The 27,040-nt window shown below is 57.0% G+C and overlaps 1 pseudogene; it reads left to right on the top strand.

Annotated features, from left to right (window-relative positions):
* Positions 1-3,284: 3,284 nt before the first annotated feature.
* Positions 3,285-27,040, top strand: part of LOC130039164 (CAP-Gly domain-containing linker protein 1-like) — a 192,404-nt pseudogene continuing 168,648 nt past the window's right edge.

The raw sequence follows: 27,040 nt of genomic DNA, 5'->3' as shown, positions 1-27,040 counted from the left end.
TAGCTTGGTCGTGTCCTACGTGTTGGGGGCAAGCCTGGCCTTTGTGCTCGCGTTGTGTTTGGACGGGCAGGTGGGGTGTTCAGGGCCCAGCTGCTGACACCTGATCCCGCCCTGGCAAGGTGGGAGGACGGAGATTGGCGGATGGCCCCTGAGATGCCCAAGATAACCAGTCAAGGAGATAACCGGAGTCAATCCCAGTCGAGTTGGGTGATAGGCTGAGATAATGCACCGAACTGCTGAGGCAGATCCTGTCTGGAGACGCTCGGGCACCTTGATCCCAGGCCGGCCTGGCCTGCCGGGGGGCGGGGACAAGTGGGCACCAACCTCGGCGTTTCCGTGGCTTGGAACTTCCGTGCCCTTCCGCTTTCTCTGCTGTTGTTTTGTTTTTGGGTCACACCTGGCCATGTTCCAGGGTCACTCCTGGCTCTGCACTCAGGACTTACTCCTGGAGGTGCTCTGGGGTCCCTATGGGTTGCCAGGATTGAACCCGGGTCAGTTGTGTGCAAGGCAAACGCCCTCCCCGCTGTACTATAGTTCTGGCCCCATGGCCCAAAACTTAAAGAAAAATCCTTGCTGGGGTTGCCCCGTCCCTGGCGCCCTGTCAGCCTCGTGTGTCTGCACACGGCTTGTGCGACTGCCTCAAGTGGCCAGTGACAAGGGTGCCCACCTGGCCTCCTGCTCCCCAGGGCTGCTCTCTGCCCAGTGCTCCCGGCCCTGCAGCCCTCAACTCCTGCCCTGTGTTCGCTCCTCCTTTCTGTGGTGTCCCACTCCTCTCTCGGTGGCCCTCCCCCTGGGGTCAGCCCCCTTCCTGCGTGGTGCTGAGAGAGCAGAGCTGCCGGGTTTGTGCTGGCTTTGTGCCAGGTGCACGTTTGACCCCAGGGGCTTGGACTCAGGACCTCATGCTTGTGAGGCAGTGCTCAAAACCCTCTCTTGGACATTCCTCCCCTCAAAGCTGAAGGAACGGACTTGACCCACGTTCAGGCTCACACTTCTGCTTCCTGCCGAATCACTGCCGGCCGCTAGCAGGCCAGGACCCGTGTGCCATGCCTGTGTGAAGCAGAGAAGTTCTAGGGCGTGAGCCTGCTATATCTTTGTCATGGACACACGTGATCCCATCACAGGATTTAGGGTCAGGGTCCAAGCACAGGAGCATGGGGGTAAGGGGGTGGGGACTTGTTCAGGCCGAGACTCTATTGGGCTCACACACGGCACTGAGTGCTCAAGTCTCAGGGAGACATTGAGGCACAAACACATTTTCTTTTGCGCCTTTTTTTCTTTTTTTTTTGGCTTTTTGGGTCACACTCAGTGATGCTCAGGAATTACTCCTGGCAGTGCTCAGGACTGGTGATCAAATGTTGGTCAGCCGTGAGCAAGGCAAACCGCTCCCCACTGTACTCTCACTCCAGCCCCTCCTTTTGCATCTTTTTGTGTTTTTTCAGAATTGATTGATTTCCTCGTAGCGTTTGCTGGCCCTGACGTTCTCTGTGGAGTCCCTTGTTGCACACTATGTTTCGTGGGCACCTTGACATCAAGACTTGGCGCTTGCCTGGTGCATGGCTGACCGCATAGGTCCCCTGAGCACCGCCAGGAGTGATTCCCGAGTGCAGACCCAGGAGTAACCCTGAGCACTGCTGGGTGTCCCAAAAAATAAAAGGAAAGAAAGAAAATAGGTATCCTTGACCGGAAGGGTAGCCCAGGGCCAAGGAGCCTGCCTTGCCTGCGGCTGACCTCACCCCACCCTGTACGTCACCCCCTCCCCAGGTCCTGCCAGGATGAGCCCCGATGACTGGATCAGAGTCGGCCCTGAGCACCGCCAGGTGTCCTGTCCTCAGCCCCCAGGTTAGGTCACTCTGCCCACCCCACCTCCCCCCACTTCCCCGTTCCCGCTCACTCATCCTCGAGGGGACCCGCACTCATTCAGCTTGTGCTCCCATCCGGAGCAGGCCAGGCCATACTCCTCTGTACAGCTCTCAGGCCTTAGTGGTCTGGGCCACTCCCTGGCCACGGTGCGGCCGGTGATGCTCACAGCACTGCAGTCACAGAGAGCAGGGCTGTCAGGGTCGGGCTCACGGCCTCTGCCCTGTCGCTCTGCCCCTCCGCCCCCCCCCCCCCACAGATTTCATGGCCCGGCTCCTGAGGAGGGCCCTGGGCACGGTCACTGGGTCCAGGTCCCACTCGGGGGACGCCGAATGACCTCAGTTGGAGATCTGTAACTGACAAACATTTGTCAAACATTTTCTGAAACCACTTTCACAGGGCCTGGGGGTCCAGAACTGGGCCCAGTAAGGATCAGAGGCATGTTGGTCGGCTAGTGCTGACGTCTGCAGGGCAGCCCTCCGGAGCCTCAGCCGGACCCTGGCGTCACGAAGGGTGGCACCTGCCCCTTTAAGAAGGGCCCATGATGCCCTCCTCCTTGCTGAATTCTAGTTCTACCTCAGAACATTCTAGACTCCAACTGCCATTTTCAGTCTCTGCAGGAGACTGGCACGAGCCTGTTTGGCAGAGCTCAGTCCTTTAAGCTGCGAGTACAGTGTGACACAGGTGAATCTGAGTCTCTGTGCTTTTTGCCCGCGTACGGGTGGCTTTTTTCTCTAACAGTTCTTTAGTGTATGATAGTTTTTAATCTTTAGTTCGTTTAAGTTTTTTTTAGAAGTTATATATATTTTTTTGTGTGTGGGGTGGGGGTGGGGTGGGGTGGGGTGGCCATACCTGGCTGTGCCCAGGGGTCACCCTGGCCGGCTAACGTCCCTGTGCTGACGGAGATCGAGCCCAGGACAACTGGATAGAAGGCAAGTGCCCTCCCCACTGTCCTGCCTCTCTGCCCCCTGCGGACTTTTCTATTAAATATGGAATGACTCTGAAATCAGTGGGCCCTCATGGGGGGCTGATGAGAAGCAGAGGAGAGAGATGTCACTCCCCTGGGACTGGCTGGAGTGCTGGCACTGATGAGCGCGATGAGCCCCACCAGCCCCACAACGCCCACTAGGCCTTCCCGGGGTCTCTGGCCGGAGTGAGGGGTTGCCCTTTTCAGGGAAAGGGAGTTGATCCTTGACCTCCTCAGGCCCCTGGGCCTTTGTCCTTCTCGCAGGAAAGCATTTCAGGAGATGAGCATGAAGCAGAAACATTTTATTTGGAGGCTTTTAGGAAGGGGAAGGAGGGAGGGGGTAACATGTTCGAGAGAGAGTGCAGCTTCTCCAGAGGTGCAGAAAGCCACTGAACACGTTAGGTTGCCTGGTTGCGTTCGGTCCGAAAGTCCACACCTCAGGAGGGGAGAAGCCCATGACATGACCGACCTCTTAGTCAAGAGCAGTACCTAGGCTCAGGCACACATGAGCGCCCTCCCTTGGTTCAGGGTTTTTTCCAGGCTGCCCCTGGTGGGAGTTTCTAGCTACCTAGAGTCCGTTGCTAGGGTGGTTGCCAAGGGGTTAGAGTTGAGTGGTCCATGGTCCTCTTAGAAATTCCTTTCCTGGCCTTTGTTCCTATTCCCTCGGGGGGTCCAGCCTGCTCTGGGCCTCCTAATGTGGGTTAATTTTGACCAGACCTTGGGTCCCGTGCCCTCAGGTGTTCTTTTGGTGGCCATGAAGCTTTTGTTGACTTCTTCGGAAGTTCCATTGCCATGGCGACGCTTCCCCCATCCACCTGTTTGCCTCAGTTATGTGGGTTAAGAATTGGAGTTAATACTGGCTTGTGGTTATCAAACTTGAGCAGCGTCACAAGGAACGAAGGAAATGCCGAAAACTCCTTCGCTCCCCTTTGGCTTCCCTTTGGCGCAATTTTTTTTTTGGGTCACACTTGGTGATGCACAGGGTTTACTCCTGGGTCTGCACTCGGGAATCAGTCCTGGCAGTGCTCAGAGGACCATATGGGATGCTGGGAATCAAACCTGGGTCGGCCACGTGCAAGGCAAACGCCCTACCCACTGTGCTATCGCTCTCCAACCCCCCTTTGGCACAGTCTTGCTCGGCCCTTTACCCTGGCAGTTCTCATCCCATAGATAAAAGTGTACCTGTTGCTTGTCTTTGGTTCAGTGTGTAACGCCGGGCCTCTCTCACACACACATACGCACACACGCACACACAAGAACATCCATCACTGCTGAGTCGCCTCCCGGCTAGTCAGCGTCTGGATGGGAAGGTGGTCAGTGACACTCGCAGTGCTCAGGGACGATTTCTGGCTCCTGAATGTGTTTGGGGGTGGGTGTGATGCCAGGGAGGGTGTGAGGGTCAGCTGCCTGCAGGGCAAGTACCTGTCCCCTCTGCTCTCTGGCCCCGAATCTGCAGTTGTTTGTTTGTCTGTTTTGGATTGAGTTTTTGCGCAGGAATGACACTTGGTGGGCTCAGGGGGCTGTGCGGGAGGCTGGGAGTGACGAGTGCTAGACTGGCAGCTCTCTGGGCTCTGGAAGCTGCTGTGGTCGCTCCCCTGAGACAAACTCTCTCCTCTGCTCTTCAGAGATTTATCCCTGAGAACGAGTGTGCCTCAGAAGGCCCCACAGTGGTCTTGATGGTTGGGGCCTGGTAGTGGCCGCGGCAGCGTCTGACCACCTGACCATAAGTCTGCTGAGGCTCAGCGGGCTGAGGGCCCCCACCAAGATCCTAAAGCATGGGAGCTGGGCCCCGAAGGCGCCCTCGGCCGGTAAGTGCACTCAGCCCGGGCCAGGGGAGACTTGTTCCCACCCGGGAACCCCCTCCTGAGTCCTTGCCCAGGAAGGGCTCCCTGAGCTGTAGGCACGTTCATGGCTCTGAGGACAGCTCTCACACATGAATGTAACATTCTGTGACTTTAGTGTCACGGCAACTGGTGACAGCTGAGACGACCAACACGCTCCCTCCTAACTGCTAGCCCTCTCACCCGGGCTTGGGGACAGGCTGAGGGAGGTGGACTCACCTGGACTAAAAGGCCTCATTGCCGGCCATAGCCACAGTACAGTGGGGAGGGCAACCGGCACCCCATGTGACTCTCCAGCCTCAACCTCACCATGAGTGACCCTGAGTGCAGAGCCAGAAATAGGCCCTGAGAACTGGCTGGGGTGCTCCCCCCAAAAGAAAAAGAAGATGGGCCAGTGGACACAGCAGAAATAAGACACTGGGTTGGAGCTTTCGCCTGGCTTGATCTGTAGCATCACGGGGTATGTCCAAAGATTTCCCCTCAGCTGCCCAAAGTATGATTGCGGCTGGGATGCTGTGGTAGGTGAGCATGTCCCCTTCACAGCGGGCCCGGCCAGGCTTCGCCACAAGCAACCCCCGTCATTGGCTGGGAGTAGCCCCAAGCACTGCTGGGTGTGGCCCCCCCAAACCACACTTTATCTGGATCTGGACAGGCTCTTCCTGACCCTTCTGACCCGTCTGACCCTTTCTGCTGTTCCAGCGGCTGCTCCCATTGAGGAGTCCGTGCCTGGGGAGAAAACCCCCAGCGACCCCTCCTCGGAAACGTAGGAAGAGTTTGTGGACGACTGCCAGGTTGGGGAGCGAGTCTGGGTGAAGGGGAACAAGCCTGCATTCATCCAGTTCCTCGGGGAGACCCAGTTTGCCCCTGGTCAGTGGGCTGGGATCATCTTGGATGAGACCATCAGCAAGAACGACGGCTCGATGGCGGGTGTGCGCTACTTCCTGTGCGAGCCGCTAAAGGGCACCTTCACCCGGCCGTCCAAGCTGAGTAGGAGCTTGCAGGCCGACGATGAGACCAACGGCCTGCAGCCAGCGCCTGCCGCCGGGGCCACACTGCCCCTGTTGGCCTCCCCGGCCCCTGCCACAACCCCGAAGGCACCCCAACCCTCCGCGAAGGAGGCACCGGCCGCCCCTCACACCAGCAACCTGACCAGGACCATCATTGAGTCCATCTCCAACCTCTCGGAGGCTGGCTCCCTCAAGAACGGGGAGCAGGAGCTGAAGCTCGGGGACCGGGTGCTGGTGAGTGCCGAGGGCAGTGGTCGCGGGTGGGTGTCCATTCACCTGTCTGGTCCATCAGCTTTTCCAGACTCGCGGTTTGGGTGGAAGCACGAGCAGCCGGGACGCCTGGTCCTGCAGTTTCCAGCGTGATGGATGCGTGCGGGGATGCTGCCAGTTTTACCAGTTTAGCCAAAAGAGGGTGGAGGGGTCATGCCGTGGGGAGGCCGCTTGCTTTGCATGCCTCTGACCCGGGGTTTAAGTCTTGGTCCCATGTACAGTCTCCCAAGCACATCCTGTAGTGATCCCTGAGCACCAAGCCAGAAGTAAGCCCTGAGCACTCTGACTGTGACTCAAAAAACAAACCAATGAACAAAGTTGGAAATCGGTTCCATTTCTCTGGTTTTTGATGTTTGTGTTTGGGGCATCACAGGACTCTCCCCGAGCCGCTCCGGGCCCGGCTGTGCACAAGCCCTGAGCCGTCTCTCCAGATGTGTGTGGTTTGGTGTTTGGGCCACACCTGGCCGTGCACAGGGCTTCCTTCTGGTGCTGAACTCAGGGATCACTCCTGGTAGGGCTCAGGGGACCATCTGGGGTGTCAGGGATGGACCCTGGGTAGGCCACGGGTAGGGACCCATCTCCGGAACATTCTCAAAAGTATGTTTTGCTGACTTGGTTGCTCGATCTTCAGATTCAGCACCTACTCTTGTGTTTCTCTGAGCAGCTCCTGGAAGGCCTTCGGTGGGGGCGAGGGGGCACCCTCCGTAAGATGAGTTTCTGGTGGGGGTCACCAGGTCCCTGCACGAGGCATCCTCAGTCCACCCCAAGCCCATTCTTCTGCACAGATCCCCAAAGCAGAGGCGCTTGGCTGTGGACAACTGTTCTCCCCCAGCAGAAGCACTCAATAATGCTTTCAGAACCCATGGGAAGCGGCTGGGAAAAGTCCCCTTGGGGATGGCTGAGGCGGGCGGCTCTGACCAGACAGACTGGGGGCTGGCCCGGAGCCAGTATCTTCCTGATGACCACAGGGATGGCCACCGCCAGGCCGGTGTCCGAGCGGTGGAGGCGGGAGAGGGGACCCGCCTGCAGGCGCAGGGTGGCCCTCGGAGTGTCCTGGAGGGTCACGGTCGGCGTTCTGTGGTGGCCAAAGAGTAACACGGGGAGGGAATTGGAGCTAGAGGAGACACACGGTTTAAAGACTGTTTGGGGGGCTGGAGCAGTAGTACAGCGGAGAGGGCGTTTGCCTTGCACTCATCAAACCTGGGTTCCCCTGTATCCCATAGGGTCCCCCAAGCATTGCAGGAATGATTCCTGAATGCAGAGCCAGGAGTCAATTGTGAGCATCACCAGGTGTGACCCAAAGACCCAAAGAAGAAAAAAGACTTTTTTTTTTAACTTGCATTCACAACCGTCCGCACCCGGACACAGGGACACCAGTGTCGTTGGGACAAGGGAGCGGGGACACCGCCACTGGCTCTGCGGTGAATAACTCTGATCAGTTATTCATTTATTGGTGGTGGTGCTCAGGGCTGAGTCCTGACCCTGTGCTCAGGGATCACATCCGGTCAGGTGTGTGCAAGGCCAACACCCTGCCTGCTGTGCTGTTCTATTGCTCCATACCTCAGCTAGAGCATGCCTTTAAAAAATTTTTTGAGGTTTTTTTTCGAGGACCACAACCAGTATAAGAGCTGTTTTCTGAAAGAAGAAGGGGGAAAAAAGAAAACCCAAACACTTTATTTGGTGTTTTTCCTAATTCAAGGAAGGTTTGCTTGGCTCTCCATGGCCTAACGCAGCCGTAGTCAGGAGGCTGTGGCGAGTGGGGGCTGGCCTCAGGGCACTGAGGCGAAGCTCCTGTGTAGGGCTGGTGCCTTCCTGGCTCTCCAAAGGGCCTCATGCCCTTTGCCCTATTCTCCCCTGCGCACAGGAAGTCTAGGTTCTGCCCCAGCTGGCCCCGATGTTTACGTGACTGACCTCCGAGGAGCCCTTTGAAGGCTCTGACATGGCTGTTCCAGCCTCCAGGCCTGTGGAAGACGGTCCCCTGTCCCCGGCACTCCCTGTCACTGGCAGTGGAAAGACTGCCCCCATGCTTGTGTTACTTTGGTTCTCTCTGGAGACTCAGGGACCCTTAGTGTGCTCACTGTAAATGCCCAGCTCTGATGTCAAGTCCCGTCTGTGCTCGCAAGTAGGCAGGGGTCTCAGAGTGGGACAGTCAGTCACTCTGGTCAGTCTTATGGTGTCTCAGAGCGGGAAGTCACTCTGTCCGTCCTATGGCGTCTCAGAGTCCAACCGTGAAGAGTTTCTCTGGGCAGATGTGCGATGGTGCTCTGGACCTTGGGAGATCACTTCCCTTCTCTACAGCTGAGCTCTGACAGAATGTTCTGGAGACAGGCTTGCAGCATTTTTTGGCAGATGATATTTCCAGGATATAATGTCAGGGTCTTGAGAGAATTGACTGGCTTCCAGCTGTGCTGTTCCAGGAGGCTGTTTCCGGGTCGGGGATGGCATGTTCTGTGCCAAATTCTTGGCAGATGACCAGCTGTGAGACAGGAACTTTGCAGCCTCTTCTCACCCCAGGGCCGCCACCCCCAGTCACCTGTCTCTTGTTCTTTTATTCCTTGTCTCACTCACAGTGCCCAGTGCCCATGCCTGGCCACGGAGGCTATGCGAGTGCCTTTGCAGATGGCACTTCAGGACTCACAGAGACAGTCCTGGGTGACGCTGCTACTCCTCGTGCTGCGAGTGACCCCCGAGCACGTGAACCCAGTCCTACCCCAGACCCGAATGTTTTGACTTTTTGGTTTTGGGGCCACTCCTGGCAGTTCTTATGGGTCACTCAGGCTTTGCATGAGGAATCACTCTTGGCAGGCTAGGGGGATCATCTTGGGTGTTGAGGATTGAACCCAGGGTGGCCGCACACAAAGCAAGTGCCCTTCCCCTGGTGCTCTGGCCCTTTTTGTCAGCATTCCCATCAGTGTCCAGCGCTGTGATTCTGTTTTGCTCTGCATCCTGGGGGCCAAGCATCAAGCCAAGGCATAGTTAAGGAGAACTGGAAAATCGAACTCTGCTAAGATATGAGAACAGTCATTTTCCTTTAGCTGGTTTCTGGCTTAATTGTTCTCCAGTGTTGGGGTTGCCATGGCTCCGCTCCCACACCCGCGGGGCAGCGACCCCCTTGCCACACCAGGTTGCTGGCCTGGGTCAGAGATTCCCAGGGGTGTGGTCAGCCAGGCGACCGGTGACAGCGAGTGGGTGTGAATGCCGCTGCCTTGCATGGACACTGAGCAGCAGTGTCTGCTCACACTGTAGGGGTTGAACAGGGAAATGGCACCTTGACCTTTGAGGTTTCTTCAGGAAATCCCTACTCTGAAGCCAGAATGTTCCTTCTCGGTGGTGGGGGTGCTGTGCGTAGTCCAGGGTGTCTGACCCGCGTCCCTCCGGCAGGTGGGAGGCGTGGAGGCCGGTGTGGTGCGCTTCCTCGGGGAGACGGACTTCGCCAAGTGAGATTGGTGTGGCATGGAGCTGGACAAGCCACTGGGCAAGAAGGATGGTGCTGTGGCCGGAACGAGGTGGGTCCTCCTGCCCCACCCCCCAGACAGCCTGGGGCAATGCACAGTGCCCGGGAGGCGCTGAGGGGACTGCAGGCCACTTCACTTGGTTCTTAGGCAGGGCCACTTCCGGTGGCACTTGGGGACCCTTCAGGGATGTGGGGACAGCCTGGGGCTCCCACATGCAGCTGTGCTCGGCCCGCAGGAACACCCCAGGCCTGCTGTCATCCTTCAGATGCCAGGGAGGCTGCTTGGAATCGCCCTTGGTTTGCGGGGTGGGGGTGGGCGGTGTGCGAGGGAGTGTGTGTGTGAATGTATGAATGTGTGTGCCTTTGGAGTGTGGATATGTATGTAAGAGGGTGTGTGTATGTGAGCGTGTGAGTGTGGGGCTGTGAGAGTGTTGGTGAGGACATTAGCGTGTGAGTGTTTGTGGGGGTTTGAGCATGTTTGTGAGGGAATGAGAGCGTGTCATTGTTGGTTTGAGAGCGTGCAAGTGTTGTTTGAGGTGTGCGTGTGTGTGATGTGGGGCTGTGGGTGTGTGGGAGTGTTTGTTGGGGTTTGAGTGTGAGTGTGGGACGTTGGGAGTGTGGGAGTGTTGGTTGGGGTTTGAGTGTGTGGGAGTGTGCGAATATCGGGTGGGGTGTGAGTGTGTGTGTTAGTTGGGGTGTGAGTGTGTGAGTGTGGGGCTGTGGGAGGGTATGAGTGCTTGTTGGGCAGTGAGTGTGTGTGAGTGTGGGGCTCCGGAAATGTGGGAGTGTTTGTTGGGGTGTGAGTGTGTGTGTTTGTTGGGGTGGAAGTGTGAGAGTGTGGGAGTGTTGGTTGCGATGTGTGTGTGGGAGTGTTTGTTGGGGTGTGAGTGTGTGTTGGTTGGGGTGTGAGTGTGTGGGAGTGTTGGTTGTGTGTGAGTGGGTGTTTCTTGGGGAGTGAGTGTGTGTGAGTGTGGGGCTTTGGACATGTGGGAGTGTTTGTTGGGATGTGAGTGTGTGTGTCTTGGGGTTTGAGTGTGTGGGAGTGTGGGAGTGTTGTTTGGGGTGTGAGTGTGAGTGTGTGTTGGTTGGCGTGTGAGTGTGTGGGAGTGTTGGTTGGGGTGTGAGTGTGTGTGTTTGTTGGGGAGTGAGTGTGTGTGAGTGTGTGTGTGAGTGTGGGGCTGTGGAAATGTGGGAGTGTTGGTTGGGGTGTGAGCGTGTTTGTTGGGGTGAGTGGGAGTGTGAGAGTGTGGGAGTGTTTGTTGGGGTGTGAGTGTGTGGGAGTGTGGGGCTGTAGGAGCGTGTTAGTTGTGGGGGTGTGAGACTGTGTGACTCAGTGGACTCCTCGGTCGGCGCCTGTCTCTCTTGCCAAAGGTGTTTTTTGTCCCTACCCTCCTCGTTGTCCGCAGGTACTTCCAGTGTCAGCCCAAGTATGGCTTGTTTGCTCCCATTCACAAAGTCACCAAGATTGGCTTCCCCTTCACAACGCTGGCCAAGGCCAAGGCGGCCACTGTGAGGCGTGTGATGGCCACCACCCCCACCAGCCTGAAGCGCCGCCCATCGGCCTCCTCGCTCAGCTCTGTCAGCTCCGTGGCCTCATCCGTGAGCAGCAGGTCCAGCCACACGGGACTAATAAGCAGCCCCCGCCCCCCGCACTGTGCGATGCTCAGGCCCCCACAGACTCCCAAGGCCCCAGGGGCGAGAGGCGGAACAGGACCGGGTGGGCTGAGCAGCTCCAGGAGGCAGGCAAGTGGCTTCCCAGCCACCACCGGTGACAGGAGCAGGGATGGGCCTTTCCTCGGGTGCTCAGGGCTCAGGCTGCCTTAGGAATGAAGTGGGGTAGCTGAAGGGGGCGTTGGAGGTTCAGAGCGGGACCCAGAGACTCTGGGGAACGCTTGGAGCTTGGCGTTGCTTGTTTGCTCTCTCCGTCTCTCCCTGCTCCCTCCTGTCCTGCTGCACCCCTGTCAACATGCAGAGGGGCCTCGACTTCTGTCCATTGCGGGGCCGCAAGTCAAAGCTGGGGCCTCGTGGCTTCTCCCCTCAAGTCTCTCTGAGGCATAAACACTAAAGTGTGTCCGAATATGCAAGGGCGTCCTGAGATATTGTCCACAGGGAAACGGGCCCACGATGGAGATGTGTCCCCGGGGGCTGGCTTTGCTAGGGGCTGCGCTTCCTGCTGCCTCCTCTGCTCCCTGCGTTGAACCTCGATGCGGAAGAGGAGGGAGTGAGTGTGTGTGCAACGGAAGATACAAAACAGATGACGCGGGGAACGGGAGCCAGGAGGCCATGTGCCATGGGCACAGGCCTGGGGCCAGTCCTGTCTTGCTTGACCACCACCAGGTTTCCCTGCCCTGCCTCCATCCTCACGTCCAACTCCTCCTTCCCCTCGCCTCATCATTTAGGAGGGGAGCAGACTCAGAAGTCCCTCTCCTTCCCTAGCCAGCCAGCCCATTTGTGGAATTTGGTTTTGTTTTTCTGATTGACTGTGGGCCACACCCTGCAGAGCTTCAAAGGGCCTTTTGCAGTGCTGGGGTTGAGCCGGGGCCTCCCACAATCGAGCAAGAGCCCCACGCCTGAGCTGTATCTTCAGCCTCCCCCGGCTGTCTTGTTTTGTTCTGTTTTGGGGTAATACCTGGCAGAGCTTAGGGCTTTCTCCCGCGTCTGTGCTCGGTATTATTTCTGGAGGCCTCCGGTATGAAGCCTGGGCAGCACTGGGCCTTCGCTCTCCAGCTCTTTGGCCCCTGCCTTGCATATCTTTATGCAGGGTGGAGCTCACTCCTAAACTGAACATCACCGTTAGCACATATGACAGGAATATAGAATGATTCTGTGTGACTTCATGGAAGTATACCTCGACAACATAATTCCATATGTGCACACAAATGCGTACACACACACACAGCCACTCATACATGTACACATAGTGCATACCGTATATACACAGGCTTATGGGTATATACACAAAGGCACGTACATGCATAGACACAACACGCGCATGCACACAGGTGTGTGTAGATATGCCCACAGGAACATACATGCACGCATACATACATGCACACAGGTCCATGCGTGCTCTGTGGGAGGCCTCCCGGTTCGCTTGTTGTCTGAGTTGCTCTTCTGAGGTACCAGGCTCCCACAGATTGTCTGGCCTTGCTGGGATGGAGCCTGGGGCCTCACATACCACGCACAGGGCAGAGGCTTTGGCATCAACATCCTGAGTTCAGTTCATGGCCCCGACCTTGCCTAGACCCTCAGTGCCCGTCTCCCCCCATGCCAGGGGTGCTGCTTTCTCCCTGCTCCAGAGCCTGAACCTCGCAGTCTCGTTCATTTCCATGCTTGGCTGAAAGAAGCCGTTTGCTCCCGTGCTGGTTTCCTCAGGGAGCTGTCTCGGGCCCAGGAAGCCAGTGCGTCTGGCCTGCCCCACCCTCTCAGGCCACAAGGCTCAGGGAACACCGCCGCCCGTCTTTCCTAGTTTTTATTTTTGCTCTTTGGTTTTGGGGCTCACCTGGCAGTGCTCAGGGACTCCAGGTGTGGTGCTTGGGGGCTGCTCCCGGTGGAAGGGTTTGAGCCCAGGTCTTGGTGGAGACCCCCAAGGCTGTCAAGCTCTTCCCAGCCACCCCTTGAAATCCGAGTTGACTGCAGTTCCCGGAAGCACTGAACATGGCTGGGCCCATGAGCTCGTGTGCTCCTAGAAATTTTATTTATTTATTATTTGGTTTTGGGGCCACACCCAGGGGTGCTCATGGCTTATTCCTGGCTCTCTGCTCTTGGGGTCACTCCTGCTGGTGTTGGATCTTGAACCTCTGCAAACACCTTCCCTCCCCCCCCAAAAAAAAAACCCAACTCTTTGGCCCTGGGGAGAGCATTTAATCTGACCAATATACTTTAAGTGTATTGGGAAGTCACGGCCAGATCCTTACACAGAGGCAAGGATGAGCCCGCTACCCAGACAGAACCAGGTAGCTCAAGAGCTCCCAGCAAGCAAAGCAGCAGTGGACAGCCTGGGCCCTGCTGGGCCCGTCAGTCAGCAGGCAATTGGCAGGAGCTCAGATGATGCAGGGAAGCGGCAAGAGACCCTGCAGCTGGATCGCAGCAGGACGATGGGTCAGGGGTGGCCGGGCAAAAGGAGCGGACGTCCTCCGCCACCCCCGCCCCAGTTCCTGCCACCGTGTGCCTGAAGAATGAAGACCAGGTCCCGCTGTGTCCCCGCCTGCAGGGGCCCTTGTGCCGCAAGGAAACTGGGTCTACAGAGCGACCATGAGCGACCATGAGCCCAGGACAGAACGGACAGGACCCCTGGTCCCCATGGCCCTCCAGCCCACTCCCCTCCCCTCCTCACTGTCTTTGCCTCTTCTCTCCTTCCCTTTGTGCTTGGTCTTCCCCTGAGCTGCCCTTGCTGTCCTGCTCGCTGGGCATGAGCTCTCACACATTCTCACCCACCACTTTTTCCTTTTTTTTCCTGGACTTTGGCCCACACCCCAGCAATGCTCAGGACTTACTCGGGGCTCTGCACTCAGGAGTCACTCCTGGTGGTCTCGGGACCCTATAGGGTGGGTACCTGGGATCCAGCTCGGGTCAGCGGCGTGCAAGGCCAGCACCTTCCCCGCAACTTTATCATTCTAGTCTTTCATCCCCCACTTTCGAAGGCAGATGGCACAGGGGTCTTTTATGGGGTCACACCCAGTGACCCTTAGGGGCACAGGGCCATTCCCAGAGACAAGAGTCTCTGGTTACTGCTATTCAGGCATGGGGTGGGTGCCAGGGAGAGTGAGGTGAGCTGGAAGGAAGAGGAAGAGAGAAGGGCCAGGCTGCCCTGGGGAGACCCTGACGGACCTGCAAGGATGAAGATGCTGGAGCCGGCCTCAAGCTCAAGCCAAGGGCTCAGCCTTAAGGAAGCTCAGGCTGTGGAGGGGGCTGCCTCCGGCTCTCCAGAAGAGTCTCTGGATTTCCACGAGGCCCGAGGTCAGTGGAACCCAGGTCCCGTCCAAGGATCTTCGGGAAGGTTTCAAGGCGCTTCTGCTGAGAGTCGCTGGCCCATATGCAAGGATGCAGTGCTGCTCCATGTGCTTTGCCGAGGCTCACCGCATGCATGCCCACGTCGGCTGCCCCCACCCCCTTCACGTCTCTTTTTCCTTTGCAGTTGCCGGAAACTTCCTCCCGCTATGCCCGCAAGATCTCCTTCACCACCGTCCTCCAGGAGGCGCTGAAGGAGAAGCAGCAGCACATTGAGCAGCTGCTGGCCAAGTGAGACCTGGAGTGGGTGGTGGCCAAGGCCACGAGCCATGTGGGGGAGATAGAGCAGGAGCTGGCCCTGGCCGGGACGGGCACGACCAGGTGACGTCTGTGCAGATGGCAGTGCTGGGTCCCAGAGACGCCTGCGGCAGAGGCTGGGCGCGAGCTTGGTGCAGGAGGTGCAGGGAGAGTCCATGGGTGCCCGTCTGCCGTCGTTGCGGAGGCGTCCACCACGTGGTTTGAACGCATGCACCTTCTGCTCGCCCCATGGGGGTTCAGGGAGCACTGAGTTGTCCCTGCCGGTGCTTTCGTGGTGTGGTTCCCTTCCGGCCTTCCAGAAATGTTGCAGCTTAGGTGGGAGACGCGTTCAGTGTGCTGAGGTGGCAGGTGGCGGTGCCAGCCCACAGAGGCCTGTCAGGCGAGGGCGAGGCCACTCACACGCCGTTTCCTCCACAGCACGTCCTGGAGCTGAAGGCCAAGATGGACAAGCTGCACGCCATGCTGGATGTGACCGACTGGGAGAAGGTGGAGCTGCTGAACCAGCTGGAGGAGGAGAAGAGGTGAGGCCGTGCCAGGAGCTGGGGGGCTGCCTCAGGTGGGGTGCTCCTGGCCTTCCAGGGCTGTGAGAACCACAAACCAGTGGGTGCCCAGTCCTGAGAGTGGCCTCATTGGGGGGAATGGGGGGGAGCTCACTGGAGCCCAGCCACCCCCGGCCCTCCCTGTTGTGTTCACCTGGCCTGGTGTTCAGACCTGTGCTGGGGGACCGGGAACTGTCGTATCCCAGTGGGGCCCTGTGGGAGTCCCTGGGGTTAAGTCCTGGGTGGGAGGAAACCCACAGCACCCATGGGGCACAGCAGCAGACAGGCAGGGCTCAGGCCAGGCTGCAGACAGACGGACACTGGGTGCCAGCCAAGACCTTCTTCTCAGATGGGCTCCCAGCAGTGTGGTGACCAGGGGCACTGCCAGTGCCCAGCTCAACCCCTCAGCTCCACATGCTGAACTCGCCACGTCCCCTGGGAGCCCCTCCTGCCCCCCCCCCCCCCCGGCCCCGAGTCATTTGCTGCTTCTCCCCTAGGGGCTCAGTTGTTGTCCCGATGCGGGGATAGGCGCTGGCTGGGAGGGACTGGCATGCGCCCCTGGTCAGTCTTTAACCACCTCTATTAGCTGTGAGGCAGAAAGGGTTGATATGACACTGCGCCTGGTGTTGGCTCGACAGAGCTTCCTCATGTAGCCTGCGGGTCCCACCCAGTGCTCGCAGCCGAGGGGACTCACCAACTTTCTTTTTTTTCTTTTTGGGTCAACCCAGCGATGCTCATGGGTTACTCCTGTCTCGGCACTCAGGAATTACTCCTGTCATTGCTCAGCGGACCATAATACGATGCTGGGAAGTGAACCGGGGCCCTGTGGGAGTCCCTGGGGTTAAGTCCTGGGTGGGAGGAAACCCATAGCACCCATGGGGCACAGCAGCAGACAGGCAGGACTCAGGCCAGGCTGCAGACAGACGGACACTGGGTGCCAGCCAAGACCTTCTTCTCAGATGGGCTCCCAGCAGTGTGGTGACCAGGGGCACTGCCAGTGCCCAGCTCAACCCCTCAGCTCCACATGCTGAACTCGCCACGTCCCCTGGGAGCCCCTCCTGCCCCCCCCCCCGGCCCCGAGTCATTTGCTGCTTCTCCCCTAGGGGCTCAGTTGTTGTCCCGATGCGGGGATAGGCGCTGGCTGGGAGGGACTGGCATGCGCCCCTGGTCAGTCTTTAACCACCTCTATTAGCTGTGAGGCAGAAAGGGTTGATATGACACTGCGCCTGGTGTTGACTCGACAGAGCTTCCTCATGTAGCCTGCGGGTCCCACCCAGTGCTCGCAGCCGAGGGGACTCACCAACTTTCTTTTTTTTCTTTTTGGGTCAACCCAGTGATGCTCATGGGTTACTCCTGCCTCGGCACTCAGGAATTACTCCTGTCATTGCTCAGCGGACCATAATGCGATGCTGGGAAGTGAACCCGGGTCGGCCACGTGCAAGACAAACGCCCTGCCCGGGGTACTCTCGCTATGGCCCTGATGACTCTCTCAGCCCTCCTGTGTGTGGAGCCGGGGGCTGGGTCAGGCACGCATCTACAGTGTGGTGGCCCTCATGGGGGACAGCAGTGACGCCCCTCACAACTCTCCCTCTCCCCCACAGGAAAGTGGAGGACCTCCAGTTCCGAGTCGAAGAGGAGTCCATCACCAAAGGCGACCTGGAGGTAACGCCCGGGCAGGTCCCAGAGGCTTGCACGGTGCAGGCAAGGATGCGGGGTGGCCTGGCCCACCCCGCCGGGACCACTTCTGCTTGAGACTCCGAATCAGACAGGGATACCTGGGGTCATGCACCTGGCAGGGCCCGGCGGAGGCACCTCTGCTCCTTGGGGCCAGAGGCTGCTGTTGATGAGTGTTTTTCTCTCGTTCTGACAGTTGGGGCTACGCCTTTGCCTCAGCTTTGATTTTCAGTCGAGCAGCACAAATCAAATCCTCTAGAACCCCAGTTTTTTGAAGGTATTCCTTAAAACAAGAAAAAGCAAACAGTTTGCAAAAGAATAATTTCTATTTCTGCTTCTTTTCCTTCCTGTTTTAAGTTAATGGAAATTTTGTTTTCCCACCAGAAGGAGGTGAAGGCCCTGCAGGCGGCCTCCGAGAATCTCGCCAAGGAGAACGAGTGGCTGAGGACCAAGCTGGACCATGCCAACAAGGAGAACGCGGACGTGATCGCCCTGTGGATGTCCAAGCTGGAGACGGTCATCGCCCCGCACCAACAGGCCATGGGCGAGCCGAATGCGTCCGTGAGTCGGGGCGTGGGCGCCGAGGTGGCCGAGTTGGCCGAGCTCAAGATACAGATGGAGAGGCTGCAGTTAGAGTCCCAGCAGGAGGTAGAGAGCCTGAAGGCCCAGCTGGCGGCTGAGCGTGCGGCACACGCCTCTGAGCTGCAGACGCTCAGGTCGCGGCTGTTCAGGATGGCCCAGGAGCAGAAGAACAGCCTGGAGGCCATGCAGGCCAAGCTCGACCAGACCGAGGATCGGCACCTGGTGGAGATGGAGGATGTCCTGAACAAGCTGCAGGAGGCGGAGACGAAGGTAAAGCACCTGGAGAGATTGCGGGCCATGTGTAGTCAGCAAGCCCAGGCCCTGGACGATGCCATGGTGCAGCTGGAGGCCACCCAGGAGAAGCTCTTGCAGCTTGATGGGCTCCGGAAGGCCAGTTCTGAGGTAAATTGGAAATGGAGAAGCTCAGGTAGCAGCTCCAGGTGGCTGAGCGGCAGATTCAGGAGTTAGAGAATGCAAAGCGGGCCGAGAGCAGCAGGTTGGTACCAGGGCACCCTCGCCCACTTCCACGCTCGCTCCCTGCATGCTGTGTGTCAGTCTGCTCACCGACGTGTTCCGGCTTGGTGCTGACAGGTCTCCCGGTCATGTCTCATGTGGTTCCCTCTGATGGGAATGAGAATGTGTCGGCATGATTCTGGGGCTGTCATTGGTCCCCAGCACCCAGATGCCATGCTAGCCTTGGCCCTGGCTAAATGGGCCCATCTGGGGTTTTTCTGAAATAGAGAACTCTTCACAAGGCCAGTCATAAAACAAGATAGGAGCCCACAAAGCAAACCTCTGCCCCTCCCCTTTGGGCCCCCTGCATACTCGCCGAGTCTGCCCAGACCCTTGGGCTCGAGTCTGGCTGCGAGGGTCTTTCCCTGACCTTGCTGACCACCTGATCGTGTGACTGGCTTTGCCATCCTCTACCCGAGGCTCCTCAGTTTCCAGCTGGTGCTCAATGCCTCTGAACCTCTGAGCTCCCTCAGGGCTAGTGCCCATCTTGGTATTTCTCATTGCCAGCCCCTCCCTGCCTGCAGCACAAGCCCCCACCCAGCCCTGCAGAGATTTCATCCCTTTCAGCCTCTAAGGGGTGTTTGGGCCAAGTCCGCCTTCCAGCATGGCCTCCTGCTGGCCACGGGCATGGACTCTCATGGTAGCCCTGACTCTGGGGAAGGACAAGACAGTGAGATCTGGGCCAAGCCGAGGAAGCTGCAGTTCTCACCAAGGAGCCCCAAGAAATGCCCTTTTCCTCCTATAGGATTGTGGTGGCAGAGACGCGCCCTCCCAACCCCCAACCCCCCCCCCCCCCCCCCCAGCTCTGGGCGCATTGTTGGAGAAACTTCTCTGTTGGCCAAGTTGGAAGGGCTGTGGGATTTGTAGACAGGACTGACAGACATAACAGAAGGACCCAGAGACCCCCGGGAGTTCCTCTCAGGACTCCTTAACTGTCATTCCAGAATCACCAGCTGAAACAAACGGAATCAATTCCTAGGACACAGCAGGGAATCGTTGACCCACTTTTGCATCAAGATGTAACAAACGTCAAGTTCTGGTGACTGCAGTCTAGTGGATTAGAGGTTCTTCATTTTAAATTTCATATTGAAACCCCTCAAACTTTTAAAGTCACAGACAAGAAACTACAAGAAAGTAAATCTTGGGGGCCAGAGTGATAGTCTAGTGGGAAGGGCATTTGCCTAACACGTGGCCCATGTGGGTTCGACTTTCATCATCCCATAGGGTCACTGTCATTGTCACTGTCCTCCCGTTATTCATTGATTAGCTCGAGCAGGCCAAAAAAATAAAAGATAATCTTTTCTTCCTCCCTCCCCTCCCTTTCCCTTTCTTCCCTGTTTCCTCCCTCCCTCCTTCGTATCCTTAGCCTCCCTCCTCCCTTGCTTACGTCCTTCTTCCTCGCCAAGCCATGCTCTCGGCTCTGGGGTCCTCCCGCCCAGCAGTAGTGGGTCTTTTCAGCTTGTGGACCAATCTCAGTCTCGCCCAGTGGTGCTGCAGTTCTAACTCGGGCCTGGTGTGTACTCCAGTCCTTTGTCTTGTCTCCGCGCCCCTGGAAACTCAGTCTTTCTCATAGGCTTTCTTATTTTCTGGTCACTCCAAAGTTAGGTCTAGAAAACGCCTCTGTTGGGGCCATTTTAAAGAACCACTAGACAGTCATCATCAGAACTGATGGCGCTAAGGCCTTGGCTTCGAGAGCATCAGGCAATCACGCTCACCTCACGCCTCTGTTCTTCGGGGTTGTGTTGGGTCATGGGCTTCTCATACGTGTTTTCTGTTTTGTTTTCCCCTTCCTGTTTCTGTTCGTCTTTTTCGTTAATTCACTCCATCTTTGTCACTTGGGTAGGCCAATAGCCTGGCCGAGGAGCTGCAGGGGAAGGGACTAGTGCTTCATAGTCTTCAGGAGAACTTGAACGAAGCCGGCCGAGTGAAGGAGGCTTTGGAGAAAAAGCTTCGGAGTTTGGTGAGTACCAGGGGAGTTGGACGCTGATCTTTACCTTGCTGAGGGTAAAGTGAAGCCTCCTCAGGCGAGCTCAGCCCTATCGCCTCTGAGGCTCACGAGTGTGTCAGCTAGAAAGCCCCAGGGATTGCGCGAGCCCCCATTGGGGCAGCAAAGGTAGGTGCGCTGCTCTGTCCCCACTGTGCCCTCCACATCTGCTTGATCAGTGAGTGGCCAGCGATGCTCCCGGAGTGCCGGGCTCCTTCCTCCCCTCAGCAGCATCTCAGGCACCTCTCCCGTGTCCCCTGCCCCCTCGGCTCTGTCTCCCCTGCCAGCCAGGAGCACTGGGGGCTCACAGCAAGGGGAGGGGCTGAGAGACATGTGCTGGGAAGGCCGTTTTTCTGGAAGCTTCCAGACACCTTCCTGCACTGGATCAAAGTGTGTTTTCTGGTTTTCTTTTTATGATTTTTTTTTGTGTGTGTGTGTTTGTTTGTTTGTGTCTTGGGTTTTTTTGTATTCAGCTGTGCTGAGACCTTCACCTGGCTCTGTGCTCAGGGATCATTCCTGGTGGCCCTCAGGGGACCACGTGGATTGCTTGGGATTGAAGCTGGGTTGGACACATACAAAGCAAAACGCCTAAAGAATCTCGTTGTTTTTGTTTTTGTTTTGGCTTTTTGGGTCACACCTGGTGATGCTCAGAGGTTACTCCTAGCTCTGCACTCAGGAATTACTCCTGGCAGAGCTTGGGGGACTACATGGGATTCCGGGGATTGAACCTGGGTCAGCCACGTGCAAGGCAAACGCCCTCCCCACTGTCCCATCACTCCGGCGCTGGACCTTGATGAACTGGGCCTTTCAGTTGAGACAGTACTGACGGGACCCCGTCAGGACCCGGGACTGAGGCCTTAAGGAGCCGTTCAGAACCCTGCGGGAGATTTCCAAGGGAATCTTCCTTGCCGGGGCAGCATTGGCCAAGCACACGCAGCATCACAGTCTATCTGTGTATGCTCGAGAACATGTGTACACACGCGCGCGTGTCCACAGCCATGCACACACCCCAGTATACACACGTGGGCCTCTTTCATGTGCAGACTCATACATGTCCTTGGACATGCAAGCAAATACATACATACTTGCACAACTTACTCGTGTTTGCCAGGCAGGTACACACTGGGCATTGACAGTTGAGTTTGGGGTGGATTATTTTTGTTTTCTGGGTTTTTTTTCTTGTTGTAGTTCTTGTTGTTTTTTTGTCTCTTTTTGTCACAGTTGGGGATGTTCAGGGGTCACTCCTGGCTCTGCACTCAGGAATTACTACTGATGGTGCATCCCCTATGGGATGCTGGGGAATCAAAGGCGGGTCAGCCTTGTACAAGACAAACACGCTCCCCGCTGGGCTATTGCTCTGGCCCTGGGGTGTACACACACACACACACACACACATATATATATATATATTTTTTTGGGTGGTGGTGTGGGGGGGGGGACTAGTGCCATGCCTGTCAGTCCTTGGAGGCGACTCCTGGCTTTGTGCTCAGGATATTCCTGTTAGTGCCAGGATTCAGACTGGGGCCAAGTGACTTTACTCAGTGCTCTCTCTCTCCCAGCCCCCAGATGATCACCATGTTTATTGGGACTCCCCCCCAAACTCGGTGGTACTCCTGGCTCAGGGTCTAACCCGCTGGCTGTTCTCGGGCGCCTGGACCCTGTGCCAGCCCTTCAGCCCCCAATATCTATGTTCTAAGTGCAAGTTCATTTTCATGAACATTGTGTGTGTGCTGGTGAGCAGAGCAGAGTCGCCGTGTGTGTGAGGGTATGTTTGTGTGTTTGTGAGCGCTGTGTGTGTGTGTGCGCGTGCGTGCGTGTGTGCTGGGGGCAGGCAGGGGGCCCGCGGCTGACGGTGGCCCCTGGCTCCCCGCAGGGGGAGAAGGTGGCCGTGAGCCACAGTCAGTCCCAGGCTCTGCAGGCTGAGCATGCCAAGTCCACCACGGAGAGCCAGGCGCAGCACGAGGAGGCGCTGCAAGCCCTGCAGAAGCTGCTGCTGCAGGTGGAGGAGAAGCTGCAGGCGGTGCAGGCGGAGAACGGGAGCCTGCTGTGGGAGGTGGCCGAGCTGAAGATGCAAGCCGACAAGGCCAAGGTGTGTGGGCGCAGGGCAGCCGTCTCGGGGTCGGGCTCTGTTGGGGGGCCTCGGCCTGCAGCCTCAGACACTTCCTCCACCCGTCGGCACCTGTGAGAGCTGGAAGGGGTTTGCTCCCGGGGCGCCCAGCAGAGCACATAGAAGCCCAGGGACCCCAGCTTGGGTTGTTCGTTTTGTTTTTAGCTTGTTCAGTAAGTTCAGGCCTTCGTGTTTTCACTTGATTGCTCAAAGGCACTTTTTAGTGTATCAGAGAAATGTTCAGGTTCGAAGCTCAGTGAGAGAAATAGAGAGGCTGGAACTAGTGCAGTGAGAGGGCACTTGCTGTGCACGTGACCCACCGGGGGATCCCCAGCATCCCCCATGGTCCCCCAAGCACCCAGGAGGAAGCCGTGACCTCTGCCAGGTGTGAACCCCAAAAGAAAAAGGAAAGTAATGTACACACACATATATGTGTGTACATACATAACATGTACATATTTGTACATCTTTATATCCATATAATAAGTGTATTTTAATTCATATGTACATATTTTGATACATTTTTAGTTTTACACGCTTGGTCCCATGTATAGTTTATACATATATGTGTATGCATATACATATATGTGCTTGTATGTATATGTGTGTGTATACATATCTATAAGCCAATGGAAAGAAAACGGAAGCGAGCTTACATCAGAGGAAACCAGGGCTGATGAGCTGCGGCCATGGCCCGCGTGTGTCTTGGTGCCCAGCCTCTTTCCACCACGCTCCAGAGCCAGGGCTACATCTCCTCTCTGGACCACCTGCATGGCCCAGTTCTGTGGCCAGCAGCCTCGTGTGCATGCTTAGGTCAGTCCCATTCCGGTATCATGACTGTCAGCGGTCAGCTGTCCAGCACACGCCAGTAGCCTGCTGCGGCTCATGGCTGCTGAGCTGGGCAGAGAAGATAGCCCTTGCTGCAGAAAGTTTTGGAAAGTACATGGCGGTTAAACTATGGTGTGCATTGAGACTCAGAAACAAAAACGCACAACCCGTTGCTGATGGGCAGGGAGAGCAGGTGAGGGAGACCCTGGCTCGTGTGCGGCCACTCCTCCTGGAGCCCCTGGACCCCTCCCAAATGACTGCAAACACTGCTCTCCCATTGCTCATCGATTTGCTCGAGCGGGCCCACTAATGTCTCCATTTTGAGACTTGTTGTTACTGTGTTTGGCAAGCAAACACCATTGGCTTCAGTCTCCAAAGCTTGGTGGATTAGTCCGGATTTTCTATAAAGTGTATAACTTTTGGGACTAAGTCCATTTCCTGCCTCTGTTTGTCCCTGTGAAAATTGTTTGACAAGCAGTGGTTGCTTTTCCCTTCCCCTCCTGCACAGAGTTCAAAAACAAAATACATTTTGTAGTTCTTTGAACTGTATTGAAAACTAGTTTTTTAATGCATCCCTTCTATGACAGTGATGGATTTTATAATAGAATAATTGAAGTGGGGGGGAAAATCTTATGCCCCAATGTCAAGATCCAACTGTACTTAAAACTTCCGGGGAGCTGTCAGGAATAATTTCAGACGGCATTTCAAAAATAAAATCGGCTGATAGTAGAATGGGTAAAGTGCTGCCTTGTACTCAGCCAACCCAGGGTTGATCCCCAGCATCCCGTATGGTCTTCCGGCCCTGCCAGCAGTGATCCCTGAACCCAGAATCCTGAGCGAGACCGGAACACCTCCAGGTGTGGGGCCCCCATCCACAAAATAGGCAGGTAGATATGTTGACCCTGTGAAGCTAACTGTGTTTGAGCCTCTCCATCCTGCGCGTGTGTGTGTGTGTGTGTGTGAGTGTGTGAGTGTGTGCACGCGTGTATACACGCGTGTGCAGGTGAGACTACTCTGCCATTTTCATTTCTGGTACTTAGGCCACATTAACTGCTTGGCTTGCTTGTACCTGCTTGATCTCATTCTTGTTTCCATTCTTCCCCGCTTTTTGTTTCTGTAGTGCTTAACTTACTTATTCACCTCAGCAAAAGAGGAAATTGAGCTGTTGTTGGAGGATCGCAGGGCCCAGAGGTCAGAGAATCAATTGTTGGTGAAGGAGAAGCTCTCTCTGAAGTCAGAGATAGGGTCATTTCTATTGAAGCTCACGGAAGCGGAGGCCAAAAACTCTTCGCTATGGGAAGAGCAGAGAAAGCTCTGTCTGATGAACCAAGCGATTCGCTTAGACAAAGAGAAGGTCATCGAGGCCAGGTGGGCCGCAGAGAAGCTCTGCCAGCAGGAGCGGCTTGGCCGAGAAGCCCTCGAGGCGGAGAAAGAGAAAGTGCTGGAAGAGGGCAGGGCGGTGCAGGAGGAGCTCCAGTGGGTGGGAGAGGAGAACAACACACTGTAGGCCGCCAAGGTGGGGCTGCAGGCCCTGGTGGAGGAGCTGCAGATGAGCAAGAGCGACCTGGTGGCCGAGTGTAAGAAGGGCCTGGAGGAGAGGGGCCAGCTGGAGGAGCATGTCAAGAAGCTGGTTCTGGAGAACCTATCCCTGGCCTAGGACAAGGACAACATCATCCAGAAGCTGCGGTGCTCCTACGAGGAGCTGGCTCGGGATCAGAAGTCGCTGGTGCAAGAGATTGAGGAGCTCACTGCCGAGAAGTCTGCCCTCGAGAAGTAGTCGGTCCTTGAGGCAGTGCTGCAGGAGGCCTGGGACGCGGCCAGCAGCCTGGAGAAGACACATGCCAGTGTGCTGCAGGCCAAGGAGGCGCTTGACGCCGAGTGGCAGGAGGAGTGCCGGCGGCTGGCGGAGGACAGGCTCGCGGCACAGCAGGCCCTGATGCAGGAGCGGGAGTCCCGCGCCCAGGAGACCCAGGCGGCCGCCCACGACGCCAGCCAACTGCGAGGCTGCCTGGGGCTGCTGGAGCAGGAGGCGGAGGAGCTGCGTGTGCGTGCCCAGGGGCTGCAGGCCGAGCACCTGGAACTGCTGGAGGAGAAGGTGCGATCAGACCAGAAGATGGCCGAGATCCTGGGGAAGAAGGAGCTGCTGAGCGCCGACGCCGCCTGGCTGGCCACTGATATCGAGGCCCTCAAGGGCGACTTCGCGGCCCTGTCCAAATCCAAGCTGGAGCTGCAGGGCCTGCACAGCTGCCTCGCCGAGATCCTGGCCGACCTGTAGCGCAAGCACAAGGCGGCCATGGCCAAGCAGGCCCAGGCCGGGCAAGAGAACGAGAGCCTGCTGGCCGAGAAGAGGGAGCTGCAGCAAGAGAGGGCTGAGCTCCTGCAAGAGAAGGAGCAGCTGGCTGGCAGTTACTTCCTCCTCCAGAAGGAGGTCAGTCAGCTGGCCCAGACCAGCAGCCACATCTCAGTCAACCTCCTGGAGGCCCAGAAGGAGAACCGCGTGCTGAGGAAGGACAAGATCAGGCTCGCCGTTCAAATCAGAGAGCTCAAGACGCTGCAGTCATTCATGGTAAAGTGGAGCAGGCCTGACCCCCGTTGGCCCCGGGTACCCCCTTTTAGCGGTTAAGAGGATTGCTCTTCGTCGGCACAAGGAGAATTGCACCTGCACGGAACCCGTTGCACATGTGTCACGGGCTGTTTGCTGCAGGCACAGGGACAGCTCGTCACCACGTGCCTGGTGACCTCTAGGAGAAGGCATAAGCTTTGAATAAAACCGAAAAAGAACAGTATGTTCATATCTAGGGTGAGTTCTCATGGAAGATTGCACTGTGGCTCTTAAAGACATAAGGGAAGGCATGTGAAAGGCACTAAGTTGTATATCAAAGCAGTGTCTTCTGGGGGGGCTTTGAGCGGTTGCCCTGAGTCTGCTCGCTTGGGACTCGGGGTTGCCCTGTGCCACCTGCGGGCGCCCGGTGCAGGGCAGCCTAGAATCGGGGGTGCCCTGTGCCACCAGCAGTGTGCCAGGTGCAGGGCAGCCTGGACTCGGGGGTGCCCTGTGCCACCAGCAGTGTGCCTGGTACAGGGCAGCCTGTACTCCAGGGTGCCTGGTGTCGGGCAGGTGTTCTCTCTTCCCAGCTCACTCAGGGTTTGCCTTTCTCCCACTCCCACACCTGTGCTCACGGCTCACATCTCCTCTCCTTCCTCTCCTAGCACAGCGGGGAGGGCGTTTGACTTACACATGGCAGACCCAGGTTCAATCCCCGGCATCCCATATGGTCCCCTGAGCACCGCCAGGAGTAATTGGTCCCTGGTTCTCGCATGGGACAGGAGGGGAAGTGTACCCCTGCGTGACCCCTGTATGACCCTTGAGGAGGTGCTGCGCGGAGTGACCACACAGGATCCGGGGGACATGGGGCGGCCTGGCGAGATCACTGAACAGCTGACCACTCCCAGACTGCTCGGAGGAGCAGGGAGCCCAGCAGGGAATGGATGTCCCAGTTAGCTCGCCCAGAGCCTGGGCCGGGACAGGAAGAGAAGCCACATGTGTTGACATACGCAGCATCTCAAGGCTCTTTGATGACCATGAGAAGGCCAGCCAGTGCCCTCTGACCTCACAGCCCCACTTTCCCGGGCTCGAGTGACTGCTGACAGCCTGGGCTGCTCCTCCCTTGCCAGGAGTGATTCCTGAGAACAGAGCCAGGGCTTAGTTCCCACCCCACCAAACAAACCAAACTGACTACCCACAAAGGTTATAGATAAGCATGTATACATACACAGACATGTACATATGTATATATGCATGTATGCTTCAAAAGAGTCGGGGAATATCTACCATTTAAGATATCCGAGAATGGGGCCGGAGCTATAGCACAGCAGGTAGGGTGTTTGCCTTGCACATGGCCAACCCAGGTTCCATCCCCAGCACCCCATATGGTCCCCGAAGCACCGCAAGGAGTAATTTCTGAGTGCAGAGCCAGGAGTCACTCCTGAGCAATGCCGGGTTGTGACTCAAAAAGCCACCCCCCCCAAAATTAATTGATTAATCAAAATAACAGAAGCCAAAAAGAAGAAAGCTGAGGAAGAAGGGGCTGTGCTCACCTGGCACCAGTGAGAACCAGGGGCCGGGCACCCGCTGCCGGAACCCCACCCCCA

The sequence above is a fragment of the Sorex fumeus genome, unplaced genomic scaffold (genome assembly GCF_029834395.1).
Source record: "Sorex fumeus unplaced genomic scaffold, SorFum_2.1 ptg000083l, whole genome shotgun sequence".
Taxonomy (NCBI): Eukaryota; Metazoa; Chordata; class Mammalia; order Eulipotyphla; family Soricidae; genus Sorex; species Sorex fumeus.
Note: the sequence above shows the minus strand (reverse complement) of the source record. Positions and strands in the feature narration are given on the sequence as shown.